Below are 21087 nucleotides of genomic sequence, written 5' to 3'. Positions count from 1 at the left end.
CCGTCACAATTTTATATTTTGCCGTGTCTGCGTGAATGCCTAAATAAAAGAAATTTTCCATTAGGTTAGGTTTGTTACATTATAAATACTTCAAAATAAACGCAAATTAAAAATAATATCAATTAATTTTACTTGTTGTATAGTTTTAAGTATTTATAATGTAACTGACCTGTCCTAACAAAAAGGGACAAAAGTAGATTAGGTCAGGTCAGCTACATTATAAATACTTTGAAACTGAACGGACATTAAAAATAATAAAAGTAATTTTAATGGTTGTTTAGTTTTGAAGTATTTATAATGTAGCTGACCTGATCTAACAAACCGGGACAAAGGTTGAACAGTAGGAACTCACGTAATTTTCTGTTTATATGATGTAGTCGTTCACCTACGTCGCGAAAAAAAAAAGTCATACTTGTAAACAAGCAACAATATTGAATGCCGCATGAGTGCACAGGATGAAAATTAAAAAATTTGATATCTCCTAAAGTATTTGGAATTACTTATCTCTGCTGGGTTTAATGAAAAGAGGAAGTTAAAGAGCACAGAATAAAAGTATTTTCAGAATTTTAAAATTTTTTTAAAAAAATATTGCCCAAATATGAAAATTAAAAAATTCGATATCTCCTAAAGTATTTGGAATTTCTTATCTCCGTAGGCTGTAATGAAAAGAGGACGTAAAAGAGTATATAATGAAAGTTATTTCAGATTTTAAAAAAAAAAAAAATTTGACGCTAATCCGTACACTACTTATTTACCAAAAATTCCAATGGTCATTTAGTCATTTGAAATTGTCAATCCAACCAATGAATATATGAAACTCATCAATTCGGAGCTATGTAGCTAAAATTGTGCCTTTTGTCTAATCAAAACACAGTTTATGGGTCATTCCAGGGCCCTTGCACCCACCAACCATTCCTTCTAAAGTACTTTAATTTCCTTATATTTTGATTCACGAATGTATTTTATATGTATTAGAAACACCACAACTGGGATGCAGTTTCTTCAATCATTTCGCGATGTTTTACAATTTTGTTCAGAGTGTAAATCGGCACGCCTAACCTTTCAGTGAGTGAAACACAAGTTTCTGTGTCATGGTTCATGCACTTAGTTGAGTTTTTCATCAATATAAAATGTTTTCCTTGTTTTTTACATGCTACCATCTTGTAAAAAATGTACAGATAAAAGTCAAATTTTTTTCCTTATTTACAATAATTATTTATTGCTGAAAAAGTTAGACGTTGACTAAGATTAACACCAGAAATAAATAATGTACATAATTCTGTATGTATAAGTACTAACAAACATAAAGAATTTCTATAAATTGTAGCTCTAGCGTCATGTGCTAATGTTTTCTCGAAGCCTGCCTTTACTAGGCCAGTGTTGGCAACTTGTAAATGCAGTTTTTAATTTCACGTTTCACATGTTTATTCTCTGACAATTCTTTTACAGTTTCATCATGTATGGCAATTGCACCAAGTTGCTTGTGTGTTACGTGTTACGTGATTTAACTAGCAAGATGGATGCAATTTTTGAGATGTAATTCACGTGAAAGTATTGTATTGGACTAAATGGGAGCCAAACGGGACCTGAAGAATATTGTGCAAAAATTGGGAATTGTAAATAACGGTAACGTAAATAAGGGGTTTCGCTGTAGTAAAATTCATAACAAGCTAAATGAGTGTACACAATTTAAAGATGTGCTGAGTGAGAGATTGGTTTAACTACATGTGTATTAATCACTTTGGCTATTATGTTACTAAATAAAAATATGTCTTTGCATCACCCATTTATTGTGTACTCAGAATTGTACACAGAATTTTAGCATGATCTCATTATTTTAGGTTGGCTCTTGTGGACATTGAGACTGTGTTTGGCAGTTCATATGTGTTGGAGAAATCTTAGAAAGAATATGGGATATAATTGGTAGCTAAATATGCCAAATCTAATTTGTGGTTACATGTCAATATAGAACTGGCTAAAACAGTATCATAAAAGTATCGTAGACTATTGGTCTGTATATAGGGCGACCATTTTTACTTAAATGAGAGATGTGAAAATTGGAAGTCGTCTTATTTTCGCATGCTAGACGAGACAAGTGGTACTTCAGAGGAAGGAAGTAGCTCTGAAAATGACCACAACTTTATTATGGAAAGTACGTTTAATTTAAAATAGAGTACACCAAAGCACACAAATCCATTTAAATTAATAAGTCGTGAAACTAAAACATATTATGATCAACTTAAAATAGAAAAACAAAAAACCTAAGTATTTCAAACTAGAGGCAGAATTTAATGCATAATTACTGCCGTAAGTCTTAGTACACACTAAGAAATAGTGTGACAATGCAGGCTATGAAATGTAGTTTACTCGGAACGAGATATCGCACACTGCAACAATCGGCGAGCTATCGATAGTGGTCGGCGACGAAGATGGGACGTGTAAAAAGTTATAACTTTTGAAAACATCTTTAAAAAAATTGACACAATAAATTAGTAAGCAGTGATATTTAAACTAATAATAAGTTTTGGGTTTAAAATACATTGTTTCTTACGGGACTAGAAACTTAAAGTTAACAGCTTTTAAAAAAAATAGTTTGTCGTACTAAGAAAATGGTGGGACCAATTCATTCAACCATTTTGGACTGGAAATCGTAGGCATTGTGCAATTTAAATTATAAATGAGATTCACTATAATTTAAATTACTGTACTTTCTGATTATAACTACTAAACTGCCTGACAACAACTTGAAAACCGATTCTGTTTCTCGTTGTTTTATCCTGTCATGTTTACTATCTACTACCTACACAAAGCACTGGGAACCGAACAGCTGGGCCAAAAACATCATGCAACGTTTATGTGAAATAAATTTTTCCAAATTTTAACACCCTAGCCCTAAAATAACAGTGCGACAATTATATGATAAAACAGTAAATATTTTGTAATTGTTTTCTTTTGACTTTTGGGGTAGGCCATTCAAACTTTTTTCAAAAAAGTAATGAGATAAATAGACATAATAAATTGTTATACATCAGTCAACACAAATAGGATTTGTCACACAAAAGTAATGACTAATAAATTTTTACATTTGTTTGGCCTCCTGAAACTGCAGGTTGCCTGATATTAGGGGGTCGCCTTACTTTCGGGCCAATACGCACATATTTTGTTTTAGAGTACGTAATAGCATATGTATTGTCTGCCCTATTTTTATGCTAGCCATGTTGTTGATTGTTAGTATGTAATTTGTGCAGTAAAATGTTAAAACCTTATGACTTAATCTCAAAACAACAGATATTTATTGAAATGCCAATAATAAGTAGAAACATGTGTCATTGTTTAAAATTTTTTTTGTAACAGGTATTTGCAAATGTGTTGGTTAATGTGATGCATCAATTGCAGTGTTATATATATATATTTTTTTTTTGTTCCAGAGGAAACAGAAACCAGCAACAAGGACCAGCTGAAAATGATCCAGGCCACTAAAATTATATATGATACTATAGTAGATTGATTATTGTATAAATTATAATATTAATAAATTTTTAGTAACTGTAATATGCTTTGACTTATTTCTCCTTTTGTTTGTCATCTCTGTTCTTAGGTTATTTAATTTTGTAATACAGTAGACTCCTGGTTATCCGGTGTAATGACTGGCAAGGGGTCAACGGATGATTGAAAAACACTGTTAAAGTGATGTTTGAGGAAATATTTTATCCCGACTTCAAGACAAACTCTGTAACACCCGTCCCTCATAGTTACACCCCAATTTGTTTTAGGAAAACAGTTTACTAATAAAAAACTGATTAAACTATCTCAATTTAAATTCTAAATAAAAATATAACTGTCTGGCTTTTATCAGCAGAGCTGCTGTTGATACGCAAAATCTCAGAATGTAAAAGTTGGCTAAACACTCAATTGTTTTTAAAATAGACAATGAAGGAAGCGAATAGGTATTAAGGAAAGAGCAGAATACCTTTGTTGACATTGTCACATTTACTTCCGACATTTACTCATACTTATAACTACTTTGAGAAATTCCTTGTGAAAAGTTGTATAAGATTAAGGCTTAAGTTTAATACATTACCAAATTACATAATACTATTAAGTTAGGTTATTGAATTCTTACAAGCTGTTTTGCTATATTTGTGTTGCGCACATTTCAATACATCTCATAAGGTCCAGAACTTTTTGTAATTTAAAAGGTAGAGATTTAATGAATGATGTGGTTTCTATATTCACATGTCTGTAATTAAATTATTAGTATTAAAGATCATAACAATGAAGCAAGTGTATGTCTAGCAACACTACTTTAAGCAATGTGTATTCTGAACCAGCAACTGAGTGGTCATCTTTCTTTTGAAGTATTATACCAATGACAGCAATTTTATAGTGTTAATGCAAGAAAACTTTGTAACTAGGAAATATGGAGTATGTTTTGAAGTGATAAAATGGCACTGAATCTGAATTGTTTGCATTATTGATATGCAACATTAAAACTCAATTATTTTTTCATTAAATTTTCTTCAAAATCTTAATATGTGCAATTATCTGGTATCCATATATAGTTTACTATGGTTTTAATAAAAAAAAATTACAGTGTGTGTTGTTTTCTGAAACACCAAAATACAACAGAAAGTTTTGTAAATTATTATCTTTTGCATACACCTTTTGGGTCTCAAGCCTAAATCTTTTTTATTTCATCAACTTACCTAGCAATTGTTTAAGCTAGTATTACCACACAAATTGTAGTTGATTCATTGCAGCTGACTCTGGGTAATATTCCTTTTGGATATTGTTGATTGAACAATATATAAGTGAGATTTTAGGTTGTATTCTTTTACCCTTGCCTACCCTTGCCTTAAGGCTCGGTCTCAGTCATGAGAAATTGGACTTGCGGCAGTCTGGCCGTTGAGGGGTGGAAAGATGAGCAGAATTCACAACACAATGCCTTACCCCCTCTCTAGACCAGTGAGGGAGGTAGGTTTTCCTTCGCCCCTTGTTTACCCCTCACCACTAACACCTCGCCCATTCCTGGAACCGGTATTTATGGACTTCACCCCTCCCCCCTTCCTTCCACTAAGTTGTTATCTCACAGGCGACCGGGAGGGAAAATCCTTCCGTCTGGCCTAGGCTCAGTAGCCTCGCATTTCAGACATGTGATTTGTCACGGCCACTGTCGGTAACACACCGCGCCAGTCAGAAGGTGTCGTCTCCGTGTCATTCTGTTCTGCTTTGATATTAGTTTATATAGACCTAGTAACACAGGATTTTGCCCTGGTTTTATAGCTAGTTTGTTTTTATATCTCAGCGCTATGGATAAGTGTATCAGTATAAATAGTTTTCAAAAACATATTGGGAAAAAATAATTAAATATTAAAAAAAAATTAAAAAAAATAGAAATTCATCTTATTTTCAGTAATTATGGTGTTTATAATATCTGGTTTGCCTAGCCTTGCGCTGCATACCTACTCCAGACATTACAATCTGTAAGTGCGAGGTTTACTTTGACCACTGCCAAAAAGCAAATCCGATGATATATTGACAGTAATATCAGATAGGGGTCCATAATATTATTCCTTGTTAAACTAAAAAATAATTTAATTTAATTTGATCCACTTACACGAACACAAATATTCTGAAAAGGTCATGGTCATGGTCATCACTCATGCTGTTACACATAAACACACTGCATTTCTTGAAAACATTGTACCGTTGTCATGTAATTTTCATAACACGTCAAATTCGGCCATTAAAAAGACTTTAAATTACTTACATAAAATTTGCGTTGTAAGGTTTCCAGGTAAGTCAATGAAAAATTTGGGTTTTGAACATGTTTTTATTTCTAATTTTAGTTATATATATATATATATATAATTGAATTCCTCCATTACACTGAATTTCAGGAATTCTGCTTCACGTTGACCTATCATGTTCGACTTAAAATAACAATGAAGTAAGTTCGTTGTTACTGCTATGGGTAGTACAGCCAAAGATATATAAAAATTTTCTACACATGTCAATTCTGCTTGAGAAACAGACAAACAAAATCCATAGTCAATAAAAATGTTACGGTAGGGTTGTAAACATGTAGGGGCCTAATAACACAATGGTACACTATATTCATACAAATTCATAACATATATTTACAAAACAAATTGGTATAACAAACAAGCATAGTACAGTTAGTATCAACGTTCATGTATGTGTGTGTACACTGTACAGTGGAAAAAAAGCTTTTCAGCTAAGATACATAAATTCTTCGAAAATAAAAAAATTACTTGTAAATTACAATACATCAAAATATCTATAACAATAAATATACACTAAAAGTTATGATTAATTTTGTTAATGTATTCATACACACAAATGTTTTGCGTTTTTTAAAGTGGTTTTGTCATGTTATTATTCAAATTTAAAAAATGCTATATATGTGCATTTAGTATCATTCAATAAACCAAAATTATGTGTCAAACTAAATACATTATATATTTCAGTATTGTTTTAGCATGCACAAAAAGTTACGAACTGAATTATAAGCTGAAGACATAAATTAGCATAATTAATATATCAAAATTAGTATTCCGTTAATTTGTGACAGACATATTTAAAACTTTTGTTTAACAGAACTTTATAACATTATCAATAGTTTTATAATTTTTAACTGTTATGTGAATATATCAATGCTGATATGGTCAGCGCCGTTTATGTAGCGCCATTTTTCGGTCAGTCTGAGCCTTTAGAATGTAATCCGGATTTCTGATTGGCATTGACCTCGTGTGCCTCGGATCAATTAGCTCTGGTAGTAGACAGTTCAAGTAAAATGTTTTTAGTTTCTTTTTCATAACATTGCTCCAAAAAGCATCGTCTCGTTCAACACGTACCACCAGTATTCCTTTTTTTGTCCAGATTGTGAAAAGGCAATACCTCGTTCCGGTAATGTGAAGCTGACCTTGGACTTGGTAGTAATAATTGCTTTTTTTGTTAACTTCGAAACCTTTCTCGGATTTAATTATACACTGCAATTTATTTACTGCTATAGCTTCTTCAGGTTTCATGTCAGCAATAGATGAAGGACACTTAACTTCGACAATGGTGTCGTTTCCTACTATGCTATCAGGAGTAGCGCCGATGAATGGAATATCTTTGTCAATGAATAATCCACATTCTGTAATTTTGATATTCTGGTTTCTTTCAAGATCTCTTATAGCATCTTGCTCATGTACCTGACCATATTGCATTGCTGGCACAAGCACATTATTACTGTAAATGATTGTTTTAACGAGATTCTCGCATCCTGTAGTTGATTTTCTCTTGCAGACGGTTCCGAAATGAGAAGCTGTTAACAGTTTTCTTCTCTGTTCTATCCATTCACCACTGTGTCGCTGCATAACCGTAAGACGTTCCAGTGATTTTCTCTCTTCATTGGTCTTTTGCAAGCTCTTAAGGAACTCTAACTTCTCTTTCTTGTAGTCTTCAGCAGACATATCTGGCCTTTGGGCATTTGCTCCATAATCCTGATCATTTGTCCCTTTCTTTCTTATTTTAGTAAATAGAGAACGCGATACTTTAGGGTTTGTGTCTCGTCTTTTCTTTGCAGTCGCAACTTTTCTTTTCCTTTTCAGTTGGGCTGTCTTGCAGTATATGCCAGGACTTCTACCAAGTATGCTTTTATGAAGGACATAATGTGCCATACCTGTGTTATGCTGCACAATTGCTGCTGTACATCTAACATTGTAACTATTGGAGAGTGAAAAATTTATCCTTTTCCCACCAACAAACTTGGAAACTACGCTGTTGTACTGTTCAACAGCATTACTGTCTACATCTTGCAAGAGACTAGAAGTATTGCGACTTAGATATCTGGCAGCCACTTCAAGCTTTTCCATCAGGCCATATTTATTTAGTTCCGGAACTAGATTGATCTCATTTGGTTTATTTTCGCTTGTGCAAAAATAATTGCGTTCCTTACATAATGTGTGCTCTCCAAAGACATGTCGAGGTCCATTTAAAATATCTTTCCTCAGTTGATCTACTTTTTCGTTCCATTGCAAATCTTCAGATTTTCTGTATTGCACCGCCTTCGTAACTGCAGCCCTTAGTCTCATAATGCTATCCCCAACGACTTTCCTTAGCCTCACTGGATAACGACCTCCATCACTAATTTTTACAACATCTCTCAGTTTGTTACAATAGTTTCTCAGCAAATGGTTCCTGCACTCAATTTTCTCTACAGTAATGTTCTTATAAGGTTTTGCATCAAGGATTCTTTTATAAACACTACTATCACCATCTGCTACTAGTTTTGCATACCTCACCCCGTAAATAGCCTCGCTAGACAAAAATCCTTCCACAATTATAGCTGCTTCCATACTTGAGGAGCTCTGGTTCCAAATTTTGCTGCAAGTGTGATCACGTGGTGGTGTCATTCTTGATTCAGCTCTGGTGCAAATTGTGCAAAACTTATTTTTTACACCGATGAAAATAACCTTTCTTGTGTAAAAGCCCATAAGTGCCGCCTGTAAAAAAAGTGGAAACAAAAGTATCATTACGTTTTATAGATCGTCTTTACCAGAGAATGCTTAAGAATATAACAATTCACTTAGAGATTTGAGCTGTGCTTAGTAGGTTAAATGTGACAACAACAATGTAGCTAAGAGGAAATGGAGCACCAACATTAATACAGCCGGGAATTGAACTCAGTTTGTCGTGGAGAAAAGCAAATTGTGTGCCCATTTTTATTTTTTAAATTTATTTATCGAATTCGTAAGTTATTCAGAAAAAGTAAATTTGTGGTGTGTGTGATGTTTATAACACAAATTTCGCAGTCATGCTGTAGGCTACATGGTAGTCGAACCTGGAACCTCACGTTCTGTTAGCCCAAGCGAAGTTAATTAGATCATGAGTATCGGCTTCAGAACAGTGCTGTGGTTCTGGGAAATATGAATATTGGGTGTGAAATACATATCGAACAATTTTTGGTCGTACATTATTTCAATCATGTGGGTTTGCTATGTGAGGTTAGATCAGGCATTAAAACTGAACTACACTAGCACGTGGAACATGAAACACACATACATTCGACTTGATGTAAGCTTTTTGACATACGTCATTGCTTAGCACATGTATGTCTGTAGAAGAAAACTACAAAAAACGCAAATGACAAAAAACACAAACTAAGCAAAAAATTGCTGTTGTCAGGATTTAACGCCACACAATACTCCACAACAGGAATATTGTCAACAAAAAAAGAAAAAGAAAGAAAAATGTTCTAACAGAACGAAAAAAAAAAAACACAAATGATGAGAGCACAAAAATACCGAACCCAAAAAAAATTCAGCCCAACAGTTAAAACGAGATAAAAACACAGCAAACCGAAAAGACGAAACAAACACAATAGTTTTACAAAAACAAAAAAAAAGCTTAATTTGTGTTTTTTGTCATTTGTGTTTTTTTGTAGTTTTCTTCTACAGACATACATGTGCTAAGCAATGGCGTATGTTCAAAAGCTTACATCAAGTCATGCACTCCCATTGCACAAATCTTTCAAAGATAACACATACATTCGTTAATGTTTTTAAGATGAGACTGAGGATTTGTAGCCTACAGAATTCGCATTTGTACGGACAAGGGTTCAGTTCCCAGTTCGACCAGCCTGATCAGGGTTTACAATAATTTTACAAAATTTCTAAAGGGCAATGAATATTTGTATGATTTCTTGAAATATGCTTTGCAGGTTAATTTATCATCTATAATGACCTCGTTGATTACAATATTTTAAACCCAAAATATACCAATTATGACAATGGGATGAAAAGTTAACAAGTTATTTCTTAAAACCCTCTTAAAATTAAAATTCCATAAAATTGAAGAAAATGTAAAACAAATGTTTTTGTTCCAAAATGTTAAATATACCACAATCTAAGCTTTTTTTTGTTTCAATGTGACGTTGGTAGGGCCTACATGTTAAACTTGGACATCTCGTAACATTTACTGATTTTAATTAAGTCTCCTGTGGAGCTAGCGCGTCCAAGCTCGTAGCCCCTAACTGTTAGCCTGGTGAGTAGGACGCAGCGAGTACGACAAGCTCTCACGCGAACACCAATAATTAGAATTATATCTGTAACTATATCACTTCAATACACACTATGACAGCTGACAGATAAGACTAGTTCCGTTTTGTATTTTTATTCTATCGCTAAAGGAAACTAGGAAGGTAAGATTTAAATATGCGCTTTTTGACAATTTTCACAATTTGTTTTCTTTTCATATACTAAATAGGATAAAAACCATAATCCCACACCGTTTACTTCCTGAGATACGCGCATAGGTACACATATAAGCTGATTCTCACTAAAAAGCTCTACGTGTCCAGGCCTCTTAATTAACAAATATATGTATGCGAACGTTTTCATTTTTCTGTATAATCAGTTTTAAGACGCAGTAATTTACAATAAAAGAATGTAAACATAAACGCAAGTTACTCTTCAAATGAACAAAGTTGTCCGATTAAATGTAAAACATCAAAGAATCTCATTCTAAACTCATCCACTTAAATGCCATGCTGTAAACAAGGGAGAATGAAAATGTTCTGCATTTTATGGAGTGAAGTGGGAGTACAAATTCGATACTATATATATTTTTTTAAGAAATAAAATCGTACAGATTTGGTACTTACTAAACCAGAAAGTGAAGTATAGTTATCAGCTACAACTGTGAGTAAGGGAATGCCATCATGTCCTATGTGACCACGTTTCTTGGCCTCTTCAATTTCTTCCTTCACAGCTGTTTTCATTTCAGCTTCCGCAGCCTTCACCCAATGTTCCTCCAAATTGTCATGATATTTTTTAAATGTGTTAGGTGCCATACATGGGATTTCCATTGTAGTCATAATTTCTTCTAGCTGAGACTGTCCTCCGCCAGTACTTATTGATGCTGACACAGCAGCAGTGTTTACATCCATGGATGTAGAGCTCCGTTTTATATTTGTCCAAACGGTGGATTTCAATTCGCACATTTGGCATTTTAGTACTATTCCCGAATTCAGGCCTTCTCTTTTCTCGGAAATGGGAATCATATTCTTCAATGAACAATGAAAGGGAACATGATCATCTAAGTCTTTTAACTGTTGGAAAAGGAAGCCGATATCAACAATACGTCTACCTTTGAAGGAATATGCACATTTCTGTGTACTCGTGGTGTCATCATTGATGTTTCTGGAAAAAAGCAAAGGGCGCCATACATGGGCAATGATAAATGTGAACTGCGAAGTGCAATAGAAAACAATATATTTATAAGGTTGCTTATTAATACTTAAAAATACAATAAACAGTACGCTGGTACAATTTGTAATTATTCATATACTTCATAAGTTTAAGGACAGTTTAACATAACCGGAACCGGAATATTTTTTTTTTAATATGCGTAAAACGGCAAAGTTCCAGTTAAATAATATTTAGATCCTAAGGCAAGCACACAATGGAAAATAAAGTGGTGAAGACTTATGAGAGGCTGTTCAAATAGACAATTTTTATAAGGCATTGCTTAGATTCTAGATTGCGTGTGTCTACCAAATTATGCAAACACAGTGCAACTAGTTTCCCCTCGTCAATATTAACACAACACACAACAGTCGGCGAGTACGTTTAATTTTAGGGACATACAGAGTCAGGTAGGGACATTTTTGAAATGTTGATTTCAAAAGATCTAAACCTTCCGTGAACAGCCTACACTGTAAAACAATACATAGGCTACATTAAAAAATTTGTATACTTTTATAAAAAAATTCTAAACTAGCTGGCAAGAATTTTATGGTGACAATACACATTATTTACAATAAATTTTACAAGTAATTTGTGTGTGGTCTACCAGCATCATAATCTTGTCGAATTGTCGAAAGAGAATATATATATATATATTTTTAAATTTTAATAATTGGCTATAATTTATTTGTAAAATCGCAAGAATCTGTATGTGTAATTTTATACATTTTTTGAAGTAGCTAATACCACCATAGATCAGTGTAAATAATCTAATTTATGTAATTACCTTTGTTTGTATTATGTGTACTTCTCTTAAAATAAATAATAGATTAAAAAAACTAAAAAAACATGCTTTGATAGAAAACCAAACTAATAAGTAAAAAATAAATAGTTTGAAAAACTAAAAAAAAAAAACACGCTTTAATAGAAAACCAAACTAAAATAAAAAGTAGAAAATAATTTTCAATAAATTTAAACTAAGAATAGTGTGACTAACAAATTAAAAGCGTGGGGTGCTTTTTAAGATATTTCCATACTGACTCTACTTTTCCCAATATCTGTAAATAAAATTTTATAACAATTAACATCAAGCACCCAACGCTTTTTTACAATAAGAAATATTTTTTTGTTAGTAACACTATTCTTAATTTAAATTTATTGAAAATTATTTTCTACTTTTTAGTTTGGTTTTCTATTAAAGCGTGTTTTTTAGTTTTTTAAACTATGTATTTTCTACTTTTTAGTTTAGATTTATATCAAAGCGTGTTTTTTTTAGTTTTTAAACTATTATTTATTTTTTTACTGTTTAGTTCGGTTTTCAATTAAAGCGTGTTTTTTTTGTTTTTTAACTATTATTTATTTTTACTTTTTAGTTCAATTTATCATTAATGTGTGGTTTTTATTTTTAAACGATAATTTATTAAGCTTGTAACTACCTCCCTCCGGAAACTTTAATTCATTCGAGTACATGGTGCAAGACATTACCGTGACTCCGTATATAAAAAAAACGCTAATCCTGAACATCCTGACAGGATAATGGGACAAACTATTTAAATTATTGCTTTGTCATCGGTCCTTGATAAGTGTGCAAAGGTTCAAATTAATCCGACGTTTTGAAGGGGGTGAAAATCACGTTCAAAGATTCCGTTACACACATAGGTACATACCAAGCTAATAAAAGCGTGTTAAAAACAGTTAATTTGGGACTAAGCGTTGTTATTATGCAAAGCAATGGAACCTAATTTAATCGCAATCACCAGGTAGCTCAGTTAGGACAACCGGTATGGCTTAGCGTGACCATAAAAAGGGGGGGGGGGGTGCTAAAGGGGCAGCAGACTCCTCCCAAATTGAATTATTATAACACTTCTTAACTTTCTGTCTATTATTAACGTTATTACAATGTCATTTAAATGAATATATATTTATAAATTACAAACAGATTTTTTTCCAGAACGAGAATATGCTTTAAAAACATTTCGGTTTTGGATAGTAACAATACTGTCAACGAAAAACTGAAAATGTTAGTAAACATACAGATTATCAGCACCCTCCTGCCTCTGACGGTAGGTTTCTTATATAACAAGTAACACTGGGTTCTGCGAGCTGGGTAATTCCAACAATAATCAAAATTTGGGAAATCTCTTAGTTAAATGAAACGCAAGTTAAATAACTGTGTTCTTATTTTATTTCATCCGTATGCAAACATTGTGGGGCAAACATCATAAATTTTAAAATTTAACTCTTTAAACTTACAGGCTCGGTCTGGGTACGACGTATTTTGCTGTATTTTCTTGTAGATTTTGTTGTCGAATTTCTTCAGTTTGTTGGCAAATCTCTTCGGACGCAGAATATGGTGGCTCTTTATTAGTTTCTTTGTTCGTAGAATTATTTTCTTGCCTAAATGAAATATAAACATTTGTGTTAGATAAAAAATAAACTATAATAGTTTATTTATTATGACCAAACAACTCTATAATAATTCGGATTAGTGCATATTTATCAAACAGATTATTCGATCCCTGTGGAGGTATTTTGCGCAGTTTAACGCACCTTTTAAAAAAGGAGTGGGAAATGATGTTAGAAAACAATATTTTTGAACAAACTTTGAGTACTGAAAATGCTACTGCACACACAGGAATAATCACAGCCTTAATTACAGACAAAATAAGATAATGTGTTATTTTATGTTACACGCAAGGAAGCGGCAGTTATACGTAATATATTACTGCTTAAAATAGTGAAAGTTATTTCCCAACAGAAGTGAAGGTTCCGTTCAATTTCAGCTATCTACAATATAACTTAAAGCCAATCGCATTTACGAGTGGTGCATGGATGAGTCACGGGCGATAATATGTAACATGGTGGTGGAAGTAAAGGCAGTTTTCAGAACCAACGGTCGAGACTTACGGTGTGGTTTTGACAGGTGTCTTGTATGCGTAATAATCACCGCGAAACAGGTAAACTAAGTTACGAACGCGTATGTGCAGTAAAAGATAAATATGATATTGTTATTTCGTTGGTAAAATGGAAGACTATTGCGATCTATTGACGAATGAAATGTTTTTTGTTTTATAGAAATTAAAAGAATTTTATGAACATTGTGAATTTTAATATGTACTTACAATTTATTCTCAGGAAACAAATATATACCAATTTAAGAAATTGAAGAAATGCCAGTTACGAAACATAGGCATTAAAAATAATTAGGTTACTTAAAACAATTTTATTTATTATATTCGGTAATATCAATGTTTACATTTAACATCTTTGTATTGTAAACACTGTCATGTGGTAGTCACATGGCATTTCCCGTGCGTATATGACGTGTGAATGGCGGAAGGATATTATTGGTTTTAAAATAGATCACATAGCTGTAAGAAGACCTTTCGAAACGAATAAAGTTACTGCACGGCAAGTTATATTATTCTGTCCATTTTCTGTAGGCTCATATTTGCATGCTGTACACGAAATGTTTTTCCGTCCTCTGGGTATTATTATAGCCTTAGTATGCGCTACGTATTAAGGTAATTGAATCAAATAAATAAAGTAAATATTAAGAAACACGGAAAAATACTTTGGTAGTAAGTTGCAGATAATGACTAGAGACCGGAAAAATTCGCGGATTCATTTCGTGATACGTTAAATTTCAAATAATCATACCATTGTGCTGCTTCTGATATTGGTTCACTATTAATATGTAGGACTCTTGGCCAATTAGAGACCGTCAGTCAAAGAAGTATCCAATCACAAGTTACCCACTTGAGGCACCTCAAATTTCAGCACCCAACTAACAGGCGCCGTTTGCCTAAGTAGGTAGAGGATCATGGAGTCTATCCTGAAGGTCATTGAACTCGCGAATTTTTCCAGTTTTTAATAATGACTATTAGACCTTCAAGTTTTAATGTGCATTATACATACCTATTTCTTATGCAGTCTTCTTGTGTTACCTCAGGTAAACAGAGGTCCGGCGCAGGTGAATATATTCTGTCGCTGGTACAACATGGGTCACCAGGTGTCAACATTGAACATTTAATTTAAGATTAAGGTTTCATTTATTTATTTTCTGTAAGAGGATGTATTATAACAAACTGATGTGTCGTAGCACTTACCTTCTTCTCTTTACGTTGTCCAGTAAATTTTGAGGTGCCCGGCGTTTTATCCGTTTTGCAGACAGTTTCAAATGATTTTTCCCCTTAGTTGAAAATCGGCTATGCACTCTATTTTTGGATTTTACCGACTTGGAAACATTCATTATGAGATACTCTGTTGAACATAGAATGAAACTCGGTGGTGCTTTGTCGAGCTAAACAGGGCCCGCTCCCGCGCCGACGAAGCTAAAACAATAAAACAAATAACTGGAACGCGGGAAAGACGACATCCGCCCGACCGACCACTACATGCATCTTCGTGTATTGTCTGAAGCAAAAAAAAAAGGGTCGCGGGTAAGTTGTGGCCACAGCGGGTGGTACCCCACCCCCTAAACCCCCCTTGCGAAAGTCCAAGCTCTCGCTCTGCCGGAGCGCGGAGGGGAAGGAGACTGCAGGTGGTGGGGGAACAGATCTCGGGGTCGCGCATGCTTGAGGCAAAAGCCAGAACTAAATATAAATATTTGAAATACTGTTTATAAGCAAACTATCTATCGAATGTACACCAATGTATATATATTCAACATCGTCGTAAAATTTCCTTTAGCTGTATTGTAAAATAAAACCATTTTTTTTATAATTAAAAAATGAACAAGTATAATATTTTTTAAAACTTATTAAAAACCGTTAAGCCGCTAACTTTTACTATGCAGCCAATGTCAACAATGTCTACTTGCTGTAGATAATTAATTTTATGCTTTCTGATGTTTCTAAGCTGTGCTAAGAGTGCAGCAAAATGAACACTTTTTCCCATTGTATATCTGCTATGAGACCGAGCCTTAAGGATATCATGGCAAGACTGGCACAAGTTTGTCGCGACAAGCCTAAGTTTGTCGCGACAAGCCTGGCGCAAGCTAGTCGCAGCAAGCATTATGCAAGCTTGTCGTGGCAAGCCTGCCACAAGCTTGACGCAGCAAGCATTATGCAAGCTTGTCGCGGCAAGCCTGCCGCAAGCTTGTCGCGGCAAGCCTGCTGCAAGCTTGTCGCGGCAAGCATTATGCAAGCTTAATGCGACTAGCTTGCTGCAATCTTGAATCAAGCTTGCCATGACAAGCTTGCGGCAAGCTTGTAGGCTTGTCGCGGCAAGCTTGTTGCAAGCTTGATATGGCAAGCTTGCTGCAAGCTTGTCATGTGTAAACTAGGTTAGCTTGAATCAAGCTTGATTCAAGCTAACACACTTGTCGTGACAAGCTTGATTCAAGCTTGCAGGCTTGACATGGCAAGCTTGATTCAAGCTTGAATCAAGCTTATTTTGCTATCTGGGTGTGGGCTTGTAACTGATTTTGTTATAAAATTAAATATAAACTTTATTACCAACAATTTTATAATAGTACTGCATTGCAAACATAGTCGTTTATTCTGAGGTATTTTATACATTCAATATAATCATCTTGTTATTAGGTACTCTTTTTTGAACATTGACAATTGTAAAATATTCCTTTGTCAAACTCAAACAAACGACTGATACACATTCATTGACTGACACATGTAGAGAAAGGTTCACAAATCAGTGACACGTTAGAAAAAGTAAGTGTTGTTTTAAGCATGTATGAAATATGTAAAAATATGATAGTGTAAAACTCAGAAGAATAATCCACCGTCAAATGTCAAAAATAAATTAACCAGAAACACATGTTGAAAGCTTACAAACTAATAATAGTTCTATAAAGGAAATCTTTAATACTTAATGTTTAAGATTTAAAATTTCAAGATGGCGGGAGTCACAGCAATAATTGATTACTGCACTCTAGCGGATAAGAATTTAACTAACATGTCATCAGCGCACTCTCGCCGACGATACAATGATGATGGCTTCCAGCATCGAAGACAAGATGGCGAACATGACGACATACTAGGTGACGATATATATATGCTTTGAAAAAAAGTGGTGGGAGTCAGTATGCCAGCAGCCACCGCGGGGGAAGGATCGGTCGTCATTTTTATTTTTCTGCCCTCACCGGGTTCGAACCGAGGACTCCAAACTCCGTGTCGTAAAAGTTTTTTTTTTAAATATTTTTATAAAAATTTTATTAAATGGATTTTTTTATAAAATTTTAAATTTTTTTCATTAAAATCGGATAATATATAAAAAAGTTAAAGATGGCGACCGTAACGAAAATTGCAACGGTGACGTCATCATACAATATGGCGGATAACACAATGCCGGAATGTTCGAGAAAACAAAATTACGTCATCCAAGATGGCGGATCCAAAATGGCCGTCGGGGTAAAGGTCAAAGGTCAAGGTCACATCCTGATAGAGGCTTAACTGAGGCTTGAGTTAAGGATGCTTAAGCCTCTTTAAGGACATTCCTAGCCGCTGGGATTTTTAAGGACTAAAACGGGAAATTTTTCCTCAAAACGGGAATTTTTGAGTCATTTTGAGTCATTTTTGAGGAATTTTGGCCGCCGTGACGTCACAAATCCAAGATGGCGGACCAACAATCGCAATCCACAGCCTGAAGCCTGATCTCGGACCATCATTCCTAAGCTACTCATCTAGTTTTGAATAAATATCCATTTACTGTATTTATTATTATTTTAGTGCAAAAACACACCAATAGAGCATTTAATGATATGTAAATCCCGAAGTTTTTTGCTAAAAATTCCCACAATAAGTTTTGCTTAGAAGACATAGTTTCTGTTACAAAATTGAAACATTAAACAACAAAAAAACATAATATTTAGCAGCACTGCTAGTTGATTAACGTAAAGAATATGCCATTGTAAGACATAAGAACCATAATCGTAGCACATAGTTCCTTTGTTTATGTGCTGGTAAATTTTTCAAAAATTAAAATAAATAAATGAGCTATACCTTTATAAATATTTATTTACAAAATGCATTGTTAATATAAGCCAACATTTTAAATAAATGTAAATGTAAAATATTCATATTAGAATTGTTTAGTCACAATAATTAAAAAATAATAATCTTGAAACACCACACAAATCTGCATGTACAAATCATCCAACAGCTTTGACAACTCAACAATTTTAGTAATTGTATCTGTCACTTTCTTCAAAGTTCCAACTCTGGGGTTTCCTTGATGCTTTTTTTATACAGTAGGATTCATCTTCACAATGGACCTGAAAAATAATAAAAACATAATTTATAACTATCAGTGGAAGGTTGTATAAACTGATAAAAATAAATATAAAATTATCTGTCCAAATAAAATGTGTGTTGTACAGAAAAGTGTTTGTCAAATAAGACTTGCAATTAATGATACTGAAAGACAAAAAATGTGTTTTCATAGCTGGCAGAGGAAGCACACACCTGTTTATTCACCACATTGGCACGTGATTAAAAGTGTCATATGTATTTATGTACAAGGCAGATTGTCATATAACGTACTATGATTATACATAAATAAAAACAAGTTTTTGTACAGGATGTGTCTGTATCTGACCAACAAATATCAGCTGCAGGTTCATCACGACAAAATAACCTTTGTGCGAAATATGTTCTGACTTGCTTCAAGGCTTGTATACGTCATTGTGGTTGGGGCTGAACAATATTTTTATTGTAAATAATAGTGAAAGTATTGAAGATGAAACACTGGGTATGGGTTAAACAACAACCATGAATTGTGTCACTGTTGTAAATATTTCCTGAAATAATTAGGGGTAGCAACAAATCACAAAAGTATGTGGAAAATAAAGCCCAAGTTTTCAGTCACATTCAGACTCATCCTCTATATGTCAGATTTCTATCAAGAAACATATAATTTAGTCAAATAAGTTTGCTGACTACACGTACCTATGTAAATATTACAAATAACAGCCCACTTCATAATTAGTTTTGCTAATTAATAAAGTAAGGCAAATAACACCTGTTAGATAGTATGTTTCAGACTTAAATGCTCATGATTTCAATCAAAATCACATGCAATCTCGCAAATGCTCAAGCACTTTTTGATAATGTTACATTTCTTTCTTTCAATTTTTTTGGGGTACACTCAGTTAGGTTGCCATTTATTTTATTATGATAAGAAAGCTTAAAATCATTTCATTGCTTGCAGGATGAGTTTCATGATACAAAAATATTCATTATATTTTAAGAGGTAGATAAATTCAAAATAGAAAAATATATATATATATATATATGTTTCAACAAGCATTTTTGAAGGAAATTAAGTATTCAAAATCTTGAAAATCAAAACTGTTAACAATTAGTGTTTAAGGCCAAGATCCATAGTTTTGCAGGCACGAGGGAAATTATTTATCCCACGAATAGCACTGTCGGTAAAAAAAATGTAAATTACAGTATTATAAAATCAAGCTTTGATTTTTGCAATTGTGGTAGAAAATTTTTTTTCAAAAAATTATTTGTTACTAAATTGTAATTAAGAAATTTTTAAAACGAAGTATTTCATATTTATAAGAACTGTACACGGTCTTTATTTTACATACAAATCAAATTGAGTATCCTTTACAATTCCTGTAGGCCAAAACTGAAACATTACGTACAGAATTTAAATAATTTTAGTTTAAAACTTGTCATGTAACGGAAGCGTGTAGCTCGTGAAATGGACGAATGATGTGTTAGTTCAGCTTTACGCCGCTAGACGTCAGGCACGATGAGTTTAGAGTTTGCCCGCTAGATGTCCCAACTATCGCTGAGGATTTCTGTAGGGAATAAAATTTATTTTAAACGTTCGACTTCAAAACTTGTTTCGGTGACAGTAAGTCTTTGTGTTTTGAAGATATAAAAGCCAATTGATGAAAACTCTTCCATTTCCTTCGAACAATATTGAGCAATGAAACATCTATATCCTAATATTCAACAGATATGATTTAACGAAACTCTGTAGAACTTTAATTGTAAACCTTTTATTCTCTATCAGACAAGATTTATTGTGTGTATGACAATAGTAATATTGCGTGAATCAAACGTGACCTATTATATAATATACTTACACTCTAAATATATTATACGTATTAAAACTAAGTAAATCTGAAAGAAGTGCTAGCAAAACTGTCATACCAACGTAGCAGTTGTGCGCTTACAAGCGTGCAGTGTTTGCTTACACATTTGAATTATTTGGTTTCAAAACCGCATAAATGTATTTTCTTTATTTTACTTTTTACAGCAAAACGCGTCCTCTTTCGCCCCATGGTCCGCTGTGTATCAGGTCATGCAATATTTTAAATGTTATTGTAATTATTGTAATTTGTGATTTATGTGTAGTAAAGTATTTTTAATTTTTATAATTATTTTTTTTATAGTTGGTTGGTTTTCTAATGGAATATACGTTCCTTTATTTCCTATAATAAACTCATATTTTACTACTGGAATCTTTCCATAAGGTAATGGCACCAATAGGTGACATGTTAAGGGGTGGTTTTGAACGAATTATTCCTTGTTATTGAAACTACAAGACATATTAGTCAAATGTTGTTATTGTTGGAAGCACTATTTTTTTGATTTACTGATTTGCTATATATTTTCCCGAAAAACCTTTGTCATAATTTATTTTATCTTTTTTATTTGAGTCTTACCTTGGCACCTAAAGTTGACATGTAAAACACAGCCAGAACCTTAGGTTGACATCTTGGGTACAATAAGTTGACATTATAACATAACTTATATTTTGTTAGGATTATTAAAATAAATATTCTTCTAAAACTCAATCTGTCTTCATGTTTTTCAAAGACACTAATTATTCAGTACTAGCAAGCTAT

Source organism: Bacillus rossius, chromosome 1, assembly GCF_032445375.1.
Source record: "Bacillus rossius redtenbacheri isolate Brsri chromosome 1, Brsri_v3, whole genome shotgun sequence".
In the NCBI taxonomy this organism is placed as follows: domain Eukaryota; kingdom Metazoa; phylum Arthropoda; class Insecta; order Phasmatodea; family Bacillidae; genus Bacillus; species Bacillus rossius.
This window is presented reverse-complemented; position numbering follows the sequence as displayed.